Raw genomic sequence first — 12,469 nt, forward strand, 5'->3', positions numbered from 1 at the left:
GCCACCAAATGTCGATGTTGCTCCTGGCCGGCAGGAAGGACACACGACAAAGTCTGGCAGTGGACAACCTTTTCTTTTATTTTCCTTCTCCGTACAGCCTGCCCTGGGATCGCTCCCAGCCGAAGCCTCCTTTGGTCCGCTCCCCGCGGCTCCTTCTAGGCTTCTACTTCCGGGCTTCTTCTTCCCCCCCAGGGGTGGCACCAGTATATATACGGATACAGTGTCCAATCATGTTAAAGTAAGCAAGGCAAGCTGATTGGCTAACATCATCAGTTGCCAGGCAGACTATATTGTTGAGCGGGTTGCTTACGCGGTAAGCAGGTAACTAACGTGCTCGATGGGAGGGGTAATCTACCTCAGGCTTTACTCTTCACTACAGGCCTCACATCTGCCAAGTGAGGCGACCGGGCTCGGGGCTGCGGCTCCCAACACTCTCTGACTCTTTTTAAGACACACAAAGAAGAAAAAGTAAGTGGGCACTCAATCAATATTTTCTTTATAATTATCCTATTCCAAAAACAGATGAAATACTCAAAAGAAAGGACATGGGACATGAAGTTACCAGTGAAAAAAAGAATGTAATGAAAATTTATTTGAGAGACCTACTTGGAGAGAAGTTCAGAGCATATCTCAGGGAGCTTTCACACTCATGAATTGAGAAGCAAATGGCAACAAACCTCCATGGTTTGCTTTGAATTTACCTAATAGAAAAATTGAATTAAAGAGAGAGGACTACAAAACAAACAGCCGAGTTGATATTGTTAATGCGCTTTTGAAATTTAAACTCCTATGTTTACCACACAGGAGTGTGGTATTTAAAAATAGCACTTTCTCTAAAATATGTAACTATATCTATGCCTGACTACATAAACACAATTCTAATTATATATTCTCATGAGAAAGACTTGATCTTTAACTGTTACTGTAAACCCATGCAATAAAGAGTACCTAGGTACTCAAAGGACAACATGATTTCCATTCAAACTATGCTATATATTTTATTTCTTTAACAAGATATTTACCTTAATATTTAATGCATTCAGATGCTAAGCTTGTCCTTAAAACTCAGCTAATTAATGCTGTACTTGACCCTGAAGCTCTAACCATTGCAATCCCTCCTGACCCCCTTCATCCTGGGGATAGGACTCTACTACTTTTAGAACATGGCTCATTAATTATTTTACCCCACATAATCCTCCATGAAGCATATTTGTCAATACCTCAAGTGTTTATACATAAACATTTTATAACTTGCCAAGCAAGAGATATAACAGCAGCTTCCAACATGGCCAGTTAGAGTAGGAGATGTGCTGGAGATACTTGGAGGAGAGTCACTGAAAAAGAAGTAGTGTTCTGCGATGTGAAGGGAAATTGCACCCAGAATGAAAACCAGTCAGAAGAATAATCACGTAGATCTTGCCAATATCTGAGTTGTTGAAAAAAGGAAGCGGCACTGCCACTGATCCTTAGTTCCACCTCCCCGCTTTACCCAGAGGCCACATCATCTAATGAGGAGTCCGAATCACCAGAGTGAGGGAGGCAGCACTGCAATGGCCAAAGCCTTGCACAGGTCCCTTCACTCTCACTCTCCCACTTGGAAGAGGAAATCCAGTGTAGCAGGGAACTGTGGTTGAGGCCCCAGGGAAGCCCCAACCGCAGCTGGATAAAGGAAGAAAAAGCAACATGGAAACAGCCTTTCCCTACCCCCATCATCCTCCTTAAAATGGGAACAATTCTGTCCTGCTGTATCTTACCTCCACCCAGCGTCTAAAACGAAAGCCTCCACAATGCAGAGAAACGTTGAATTCCATGAGCTGTGGGCAATGCTGAGTCCATTAGCCAAGATTCCTGGGTCACATCCCTAGACATATAGGGGAGGGAGACAGACTGGACAAGAGGAGTGAAGACTAGGCAGTTTCCTATTGCCTCCCCAAACACAGAGGATATTAGAAACAGCAGGAAATCCCACCCAGTGCCTGTTGACCCTCCTGAACACAGGAGATACTCTACTAGGGCCAAGAGGACTCGAACCAGTTCTGTGGGCTGGAAAGCTTCTGAGTGAGAGATGGTTGGGGATTTGAAAAAGAAGGAACAGAGGAGTCTGCTAAGACCTAGAGCTTCTTGTGACACACTGAGCGGGAAGTTCCTGGACAAAGACCACTGAAATGAACCTTGGCTTTGCCCAGCAGTGAAGGGAGCAGGAATGGAAGGTTACCAGTGAAAGATGACAAGAAGCCAGGGGTCAGACACAGTATTTCACCTACTCTTCCCAAATTAGTTGACATATTTGGATCTTGGAACAGAAACACACCTGCAGTCAAGCACAGACAAATCAGATCCTGCAAGCCAGGAAGTCTGTCCAGAGAGACCTGCAGCCCTCACCACCCCCAGGCAGGCGGTGGAGCAGCCCACAGGCAGGGAAAATTCAGGTTCAGTGCATGGAAGCAGACTATGACTACAGTGGGAAGGGAAAGGGGACACTGTGACTGCACGGTAAAGCAGCCCCGTGGTGGGGGACAGGGGTGTTTTCTTCTACGTCTGTATGTTGTGGGTTCTCTCCAGGGTTTTCACTTTCCTTCAATTCTTAGTTAAAAATTCATTTTTTAAAAATTTTGCAAGCTTTTATGTCTTTTCTCTTTCTCAGTCTTCTTTTTCATTTTAATCTTCTCACCTCCCTAGTTTATCCTCTTCACTGTTCTTAATTTCTTTGCCTTTTGGGTAACAGATATATAGCAAGTGCTTGTATATGTACAAAACAGAATAAATTTAGACCAGTGTTTTAAAATAAATGGCAGCATTCACGGTTATATTGGGGTAACCTTTAATGGATGCGCTTAGAAGATTCCACTAAATCTAACCACAAATGTGTTCGTAGGTTCTGACAATCCCACAGCTTCCCTCAACCTCCAGTTATTCTGTCCTTTCTTTGCAGTCCTCCCATGCATCCAAAAATATTCTTTTAAACTCACCCAGAACTAACCCTTTATTCTAGCTATGAAATGCATCCAACAGTGTGAGACTCGGTATCTTATCTAAAAACATTCTCTTTTCACCCTTTTTTCCTTATTTACCCCTGATTTACCCTTTCTCTTTCTTTTTCTTCTTCCTCATCCCACATTAACTGTAAGTAACAGTACAATATAGTTTGGAATTGGCACTAATAAAAGGGGAAAATTATAATGAAATCCCTTTAATGTTTATTATTGATGGATGGTTAGATCTTTAGATAGTATAATCTGTAGGAATCTCTATGATAACACAATGACTGGATCCAGCCCAATTCAAATGAATAGAGTAAAGTGGTAAATAAAAACCTCTTGAAAAATAAAGCTAAGATCACATCACTAGAAAACAGAACCTAACTAAAGAGATCTTCATACCAAAAACAAATTTTCACTCTATTTGACTTCAACCATCAGCAAATACACATACCGAAAAAAAGGGTGGGGAATGCAAAAATAGGACACAAAATGACTCCAAAGACTCCCAACTCCCTTTAAAAAGACCCAATGGGCACTGATAGGGTGGAAGTCAAAAATTAGTGGCTGAGCAGCATGACATGATTAAAATGGACACATGGAAACTCAGCAAGCTCAAATACCATATAACCCATATAATGAAAAATGTTTTTTGACAAAAAGAAAATTACATGGCCTGATCAAAGCTATTTCAAACATGAGTGAATAATTTACCAAAAAATAGACTCCATGAAAAGGTGCTAAACAAATCCTAGAGATCAGGAATTCTAATGAATACTAGCAGTGACAAATGTGAATCGAAGTATTAGACCTCAAGGATAGCATGGAAATAAAAGTTGTTATACACACAGATATGTTAAAAATAGTATAGAAAAATTAATGTGTTTATTTGATGCTGCTAAGAAGACTAACTGAGGAAAACAGGAGTTAGAGACAAAATAGAGGATAGCAAATAAATACAAAATATGTTTAAAGAAATCACAACAGAAAAATTAAGTAATAAACTCAACATATAGGTAAGCAATGCTTACAGATACAAGTAATGATTTTTAAAAAGGTCCCCATTGCACATCATAATTAAAATTTGAGAAGGATAAACCAACAGACAAAGTTATAAAAGTTGTCAGAGAAAACCCAAAGATCACTTGTAACTGAATTAAATAAGGCTTTATTAACAAAAAATTTAATACATTCCCACCAGCTTGAACCACCAACATACAGGCATGACTGCTCCATCAGGAAGCTTGCATGACTGGTGGTGCAAATGGATGTAATCAGTTTTATTGGTCTTTGATGGGACAGTTATTCATGTGCCAGGGGTGATTCAAATCACTCAGCACTGGGACCTATGAATTAAGGTCTCATCACAAACCTATTAAAGACCAGTAGAAGGTGGATTGAAGTCTACCCATCACCAGAAACAAAAGTCTTTCAACCCAGGCTAATACATACTGCAATGATATTTTCAACATGAACATAGGATAAGAATACCCCATTAATAAACCACATCATAAGAAGTTTATAAACACTAAATAAATACCCCAAACTCATGCATATTTTTGTCAGAGACAGTAAAGCCAATCATACTTCAAATTGTAATGGAATGAATATATCAAGCAGTGTATTCGTTAAAGAAAAAGGGGGAAAAAAAAAGATGTCAACAGAAATAAGGCCATGCAGGAAAGCATCAATATTTTTTAGTTATAACTCAATTAATATAAATGTTCAACTCACAAGAAGAAGACACAAATTGTAGGTTGGATCAACCACAAAGCCCAGTGGTTTGCTGGATAGAAAAGAATCATCAATTTGAAAAAAAAACAAAAAACAAAACAAACAAACAAAAAAAAACCAAAAAAACTCATATATTAAAAATAAAAAAAGATAGAAAAGAACATTGCATGCATCAGAACTCCAAAAAATTCACTAGAGTATGAATTTCTCAAAGAAAATGTACTTGAAATTAAACTCAGAAGAGGCAAGGAATGGGAATTCACATTAGTCAAGGGAACAATCCAGTGACAACAGATAATAATTATAAATATATGGCATACCACATGTAAGTGATCCCAAGTACATCAAGCAAACACTACTGGACATAACATATTACATATGCACCAACACAATTTCGGTGTGAGACCTAAATTCATCACTTTGAAACAGAGAGATCAAGTAAACAAAAAATCACCAAAGAAATATCAGTTGCAGTATACCATTGAACAAATGAAACTAACAGATAATATTCAAAGAGTCCTACTGAACAACAGAATAGACATTGTCCTCAGAACTCTAGGGAACTTTTTCAAAAATAGACCACATTCTAGTCCATTAAATATACAAACTAAGTGCAAAAGAATAATATTATGCTGTGCACACAATTAGATCATAGCACAATAAAACTGTAAATCAATTATTTAAAACCACAAAAACAAGGATATTAAATAATATACTCCTGAATAGTCAACTAGTTACAGAAGAAATTAAAGGAATAAATCCAACATTTGAGAATCTAGGAGACACAATGAAAACATAGTTAAAAGTGAAGATTTTGCTGTAAACACCTAAATTAGAAAAACAGAGAAAGTTAAAAAAGTATATAAACAAATGATACATTCACAGTTTTATCAAAGCAAATCCAATCCAAACTCAAATTTACTGCAATGAGTAAACTCACAGGGATCAGTGTGAAAATTAATTTAAAAAGAGAACAATAAAAGGATTGATTAATTAAAGAGCTGATTCTTTAAGAACAATAAATAAAACAGACCAAATCTTAGCCAAACGTAAAGGAAAGAATGAAAAGCCCATATCAATGCAATTAAAAATCAAAAATAACATCAGACAGTAGCAAAATCCAGCTGACTAGCAACTGGAGTGAAAATTTTGACTCCAGAAAATTGGAATGTCTTTAAGAAATGGTCAGATGCCTAGAGGCATATAAAGTACTAAAACTGAACCAAAAAGACACAAAAACCTGAATACCTAAAAAGACAATGAAATATATGGTCAGTGACATTATTTCCTTAATAACTTTAAAGACAAAAGAATGAATTAATCAGTTGCAGGACATTGCTTAAAATTCATTATATTTTGAAGTGGGAAACAAAAATCTTCTACATGTTAGAAGGGGTACAAGTATTTTTGGTATAAATATGTAGCTTAAAAGTACAATGAACACTGAAAATTATATACTGTATATCCAGAGAAACAGTTTTCTATACAGCTAAATCTCCATCCAGTTATGAAGAACAGCAGCCCTTTCCCACATTTATCAGCATAAGGGTAGTAAGCTTCTAGTAACAAGTAAAATTGGAAAAGCAATGTAAACCAAAAAAAAAAAAAAAAAAAGAATGAATGTGGGGAAAAATAGAAACACTCTCTTTCAAGATATTTCTATCCTCAACATGGAGTAACTTTAGAAGAATTTGATGACTATGAAATAAATGTCAACTGAATAACATCAAATTTCAAAATCAAATTAGCTATTAACATTAAATGAAATACCAAATAATGATATAACAGGGGACAATGTGTCAATTTTAAAAGCATAAGCTGATCTATTTCAATCTCTGCCATTCTATGATGTGGCCATTTCAACAAAAAACTGAAAGGCGTTAATAAGGACAGAGTAAAATTAACACACTGCCAAGAAAGACAACCACAAAATTATGGGGAAAAACATGTTGGAGACACGAATGGGAAAGACAAAAACATGAGAGCAGGAGTAATAGCAACAGAGGAGTTAGAATAATAACAAAATTCTAATGGATATGACAGGACCAAAAACAGTGAATGCATAATGAAGAATGCACTTGGCAGGTTCATTAGTAGACTCAACTCAGCCAAAGAAAGAATCAGACACAGTAAATTTGGAGTTATTTAATACTGAAACTTGAACAAAAATGAAATGTAAACTAAATACCTGAATAAATCATCTGAAAGCTGTGAGACAGCATTACACTATGTAGCATATTTCCACCTGAAAAACCAAAAGGACAGAAAAAAGAAAACAGAATAATAAAGGTTTGGAGAGACAATAATTCTTGAAAACTAATTTCAAGTATAAGGTATCAAGTGTTAGCTAACAAATTCAGTGAACATCTATTAGGTAACAAAAACAGAAGGAAGAAAGAAAAGGAAAAGAAGCAAAAAAGAAAGAAAAGCAAAAATACAATCTAGAAGAAAAAAATGTACATTACAATGTCCACAATTCTATATCTACCAAAATGTGCTTTTCAAATACTAAAAATAGACATTTCTTTAGATAAACAAAAAAGTGAAAGTTTTCTTTGTACCTGATTTATTCTACAGTAACTATTGGAAAAAGTTCTTCAGGCAAAAATAGTAAGATAATAGAGAAGAAGCTGGATTTCCTCTTGTTTTGCTCCTTTTTTCTTATCTAAAATACTGTGAAAGATGAGTTGGTGTCAAAATAAAAATCGGTAGTAAAATAGCCTTTCATTACAAATAAAACATATGGTAAAGTATATTCCAAAATGGGAGAATGAATGCAAAATATAAAATTGTAATGCATATGAAGTGTTATGATTTGTAAAGTGTCAATAAGATTAAAGATAAACTGATCACTTGATGAAGTATTTAGTGATTTTAACTAAATAATAAAAATTAGGAAGAAATATTTAATGTTCAAAAGTAGGTCGTCTTAAGGTATTAAATGTAAAGGTGAATACTGACTCAAGCACAGCGTGATATAAGAAAGTAAACAGGTAGCTAGAAACTCAAAACCATAGACAAACTATACTAAATTCTTGAAAGTGCAATCTCTTAATATTCACTAAGGAAAATTTCCTGAGTGGATTTATATCTAATTAAATAATGAAGTAAGTGCTTAAATATTTCCAATAATAACACCAATAATAAAAATTTCTTTATCCAGATAATTAGCATGATGAATTCTAATAAACAATAAGGGAAGAAATTATATCAAACTTCCAGAAACTTGAGACATTTTACCACTGATGCAATGATGTAATATCATCTTCGTATCACAACTCAGGAAAAATTCTGCAAGGATCACAAAGAGAGTATGGAACATTATCCCCTATAATCACAAATACAAAACTACTTTAAAAAGACAAACAAATTTCAGTAACACATAAAACAGGTAATTCTTTACAAATTTATTGTAATACTAGGACTAACTGCTTTCCAAAAATACAGTGAATGTTTAATTTTAAAAATTACAGTATAAAGTATCATTTTGTCAAAATATCATCCCCTCACTTTGGACACATTCATTGCATTGTTCTTGCCACTCATTGAAAGAGGCCTCTGCAAACCCTCTTTCATGGTGTCTTTGGAAACTGCCTTGATTTTCTAAGCAAATTTAAAACATTTATTGTCATGCCCACTCTGACTTTGGGGAAAAGTCAGAAGTTCAAGAATGCCAAATTTGGTGAATACCTTATTTGCTCATCTCATTGTTGACACAAAATACCCGACATCCAAACGTAAAGAGAAAAAAATTATTTAGCTGATGGTTTTGTGTGGGTTTTAGTACGTAATCAGCTGGTTCCAAGGAAGGCTGGCATGGCACAGGGATATTTCAGAGAAACACTTGATGGCAGAGAGCAAGTAGCAAAGGAACAAGGAACCACAGCTCTTTTGCCCCTTATATCTTATCCCTAGGGCAAATAACACCCACACCCTTAATTTCTAGTACCCTTGACCTTAGTATTGGACCATTAATCAACTAGCATCACACTCTCTAGGTCCAGCTACCTCTGAAAAAGCCCACTTATGACCACGTGGGGTCATAAGAGGACAGTTCGAGACAAGCCATTACAATGAATAAGGTTAAAGAGAAAATGAGGTAATATTTTTTGACTTTCTAATTTTATTAGTATATGTTTGTGATACAGAGTAATTACATCTATTGTGGGGAACTGGTATAAACACATACCATATGTTGATGCTTTTTACTTCCATCTCTTCTTCCCTCCCTAATGTGTCTGTGAGCTTGACTTTGCATTAGGAGATACTCAACAGCAGCATTCACCATATTTTTGTCACATATCAAAAAACTACTCAAAGAAAACTTGAGAACTATTTCAGAAAATGGCATTTTATTTCTTGGCTAACACTTTCTCTTTTTTCCATTGTGCTTCAATTATATTAATTATACTCAGTTTTTGGTTGAAATATTTTTAACATCACTGATTTAAAGTATAAGTTAAATTCTGGCATCTCTTGCATTTCAGCATTGGTGTCTATTTGTCCTTTTTACTTTACATTAGTGTCTTGGTTCATATTTACATCTTCAGCTTTAACTGGTATTTTGTGATTCTTTTCTTGCAGGCACAAGGCAACTACCTAATTCCTCCTATGTGGCCTCTGAGGTAGCTCAACCTGTGAGGTAGTGTCTCACTACTGATGGCCTGGTGTAGAAGCTACAGCCAAGAGTGTAGTTGAATGGCCTACTTATGGCTACTTGGTACCAAGTGAATTTGAAAGCACTACTTATCAGGTACCTCATCATGGGGAAGGTGCTTATTTCTGGTAGATGACAGTATCTATACAGGGGGCTCTCATGGTCTCAGATGACACAGGTGATGAAAGTCCTGGTTCCCTACTGGGCCTTTTCTGACACTATTTATACCATAATTAGTCAGAATCTCATTAAAGACAGGACGGTATATGTCTTGTCTTCCCATTTAGTCTTTTCAAATGTGTGCGGAGTCAACACCATTGCTTTTCCTGTGGTATTTTCTTGGAGTATTGTCATCAGAAATTAAACATTATCTTTGTTTCTATTCTGCCCCTGTAAGTGTTACCTGGGTATATGGAGGAAGCCTTTGTTGAACCCTTTTAAAATATTTTTGTGCAATTTTTTGGATAAATTTAGTATGGAGAAAATTCAGTGTTTGAATAAAATGGTTCCCAAGTAGTTATATATTTTTGCTTAAGAATATGAAAAAAATTACACACTTTAATGTGACATATAAAAATTGTATATGAAAATCTAGGATAATAAATTTGTAAAATAAATTAGGCAGCAGGTTTTACAAAACAACACCAAAGGCACATCTATAAAAGATAAAACTGTGGAGTTCATACAAATTTAAAAGTAGCTCTCCAGCAGCATTATTAAGAGGAGGAAAGTAATGTTATTGATTGAGACAACATATTAGAAATCCTTTATGTATCAATTACCAAGACCCAGAATATATGACATATAAAGAATCTTTATAACAGCATATTTCTAAAAACAAAATATAATTCAAAAACAACAGCAATGAGGAAATGATATTAATACAAATTTTATCAAAAAATTGGCAATTAACCTGAAGCTGTGCACTAAATTATTAGTCTTTAGGAATGTAGAAATTAAAACCAATGTCACACCAAAAATAAATAAAACTGATGTAATGAACTAATAATTCATAAATTATATGTTTGAGGAAAAATTAAAAGGAGTTTCATTTCAGTACATGCCAATTAAGATGTAATTTTAATCTGTGTACATTATTGCTAGAGATTAAATGTGGTAGAACACAGTTTCTTAAATATTTTATGTATATATCTATATATAGTTACATGTTCGATAAACAATAGTTCTAACCATTTACTCGAGAAAAATAATCATTAAGTTTTATTATTCTAAAATCCATACATGAATTGTAATAATATCTTCATTTATAATAAGCCAAGCATAAAAACATCTCAAATGTCCTTCAGTATGTGAACAGATGAATAAGACATGGAATATGTAATCAATGGGATAATAATAAGTAATAGAACAAAATGAACAAATATATACACAACACATGGATAAATACCATAGGTATTTTCTTGGGTAAATGGAACTGCTTCTACTTCTATAATATTTATCAAAAGATAAAGTATAGCAGTGGAGTACAGATCAGTGGAAGTTCTGTTTTTCTTTGACAACAATGGGGCCGATGGAGGGATTTCTTGTTCAGTTTGTACTTCTGTAATAAAATCATATAGAGTGACTAATTTATAAACTGTAGAAATTTAGTTTTCATGGTAGTGGAAACTGAGAATATCAAACAGCTGACACATATTATGTTGGTCAAGGGTTTGGTCTCTGCTTCTAAATTGGTACCTTGAATTCTGCACCCTCGGAGAAGAGAAATGTTATAATTGCAGAAAAGTGGGAACCGTGAGAGGGTGCATCCCAAAATTTTCTCAGTAAGGCATTTAATCCATAAGAGTAAATCATTCCTGATCCAACCACTTCATAATTCCCCCACCACCTCATATTATTATTTTGCCAATTAAATCTCTGAGGTAACAAAAATCCAAGTTATATTGAAAAACAGTGAAAGAAATGTTCTTGTATTACACTATTCCATTGTTTAACAATATTTACAGAAGCACAGAACAGCACCTAAATATATTTATACAAGGACAGAAAAGAGAGTGAACTGCATTGAATCAAAGGTTTATAAATATATAAGTAAGATAGTATATAGAAGCCCAAAAATGACAGTTTCCTTAGTATCAAATGATACCAGATGTATACGATTTGATGATAATACTACAGTTGGATGATTTATGATTTAGAAGAAAAACAGATTGCATACATATAAGTATATAAAGTTTAATGGAAATTAGATGTAAACAAACCCTATTATAATAACCATTCTGGAACTAATAATTTAAGATATATATAAGAAGCAAAACACACTTATGAGAAACTTGAAATGTATGTGCTTTTATGAAGCTCAAAACTTCAGAATAGCTTAGCTTTGACCTTATGTTGTTAAGATAGGCACTAATAAGATACTTTGAAAATGTGCAGTAGTTTTTATAGTCTCTTGTTTAAATAATCGCAGTGGCTCTTTACATTCTCTAAAGTAAGGACAAAAGTCTTTACTTTCAAGGCTCCATATAACTTGGATTCTTAATTTTAATTTTTTATCCTTTATTTTTTTCCACTACAACTACTTTCTTGTTAGTTGAGTGTTGGAAACACTAGAATTGTCTACTATCAATAAATGAATCATTTTATTGGTATACAGTGCTACTTTAAATTCTTATTAAATGCTGCCTTCCTAAAGAAGTCTCAGTTGAAATAACATCATCTTACATTCAGAGACCAATCTTACTTGTTTTAAAATTGATTTTTCCTTATCATACAGCCTTGTGTTACCTAAAAACAATTTGTGTTTTTTTTTATTTTATTCATTATTTATTGTATGTCCTTCTTAAAATGTACTTCTTTGAGGTACAGATATTGTATGCTTCATTCACTCATGCAAACAAAGCACCTAGAAGCTTCTTTCGTACAGAAATTGTTTAACATACAATTACTGAACAAATGAAAGACAATGATTGGGTACACAAATAATGAAATAGCAATACTGTGGCTCAATGAATTGTGTCTATTGTTTAGAATAGCAAGGTCCTATTGACAAATGAAATTGTTTAAACACACATTTTATAGAATTCTGAGTAAAATTCCTTTTCAACTAGTGAGTTAGTACCTTGTAAGATTAGTATTT

Source organism: Cavia porcellus, unplaced genomic scaffold, assembly GCF_034190915.1.
Source record: "Cavia porcellus strain 051 isolate PalLab524CR breed Dunkin Hartley unplaced genomic scaffold, mCavPor4.1 scaffold_15, whole genome shotgun sequence".
Taxonomy (NCBI): domain Eukaryota; kingdom Metazoa; phylum Chordata; class Mammalia; order Rodentia; family Caviidae; genus Cavia; species Cavia porcellus.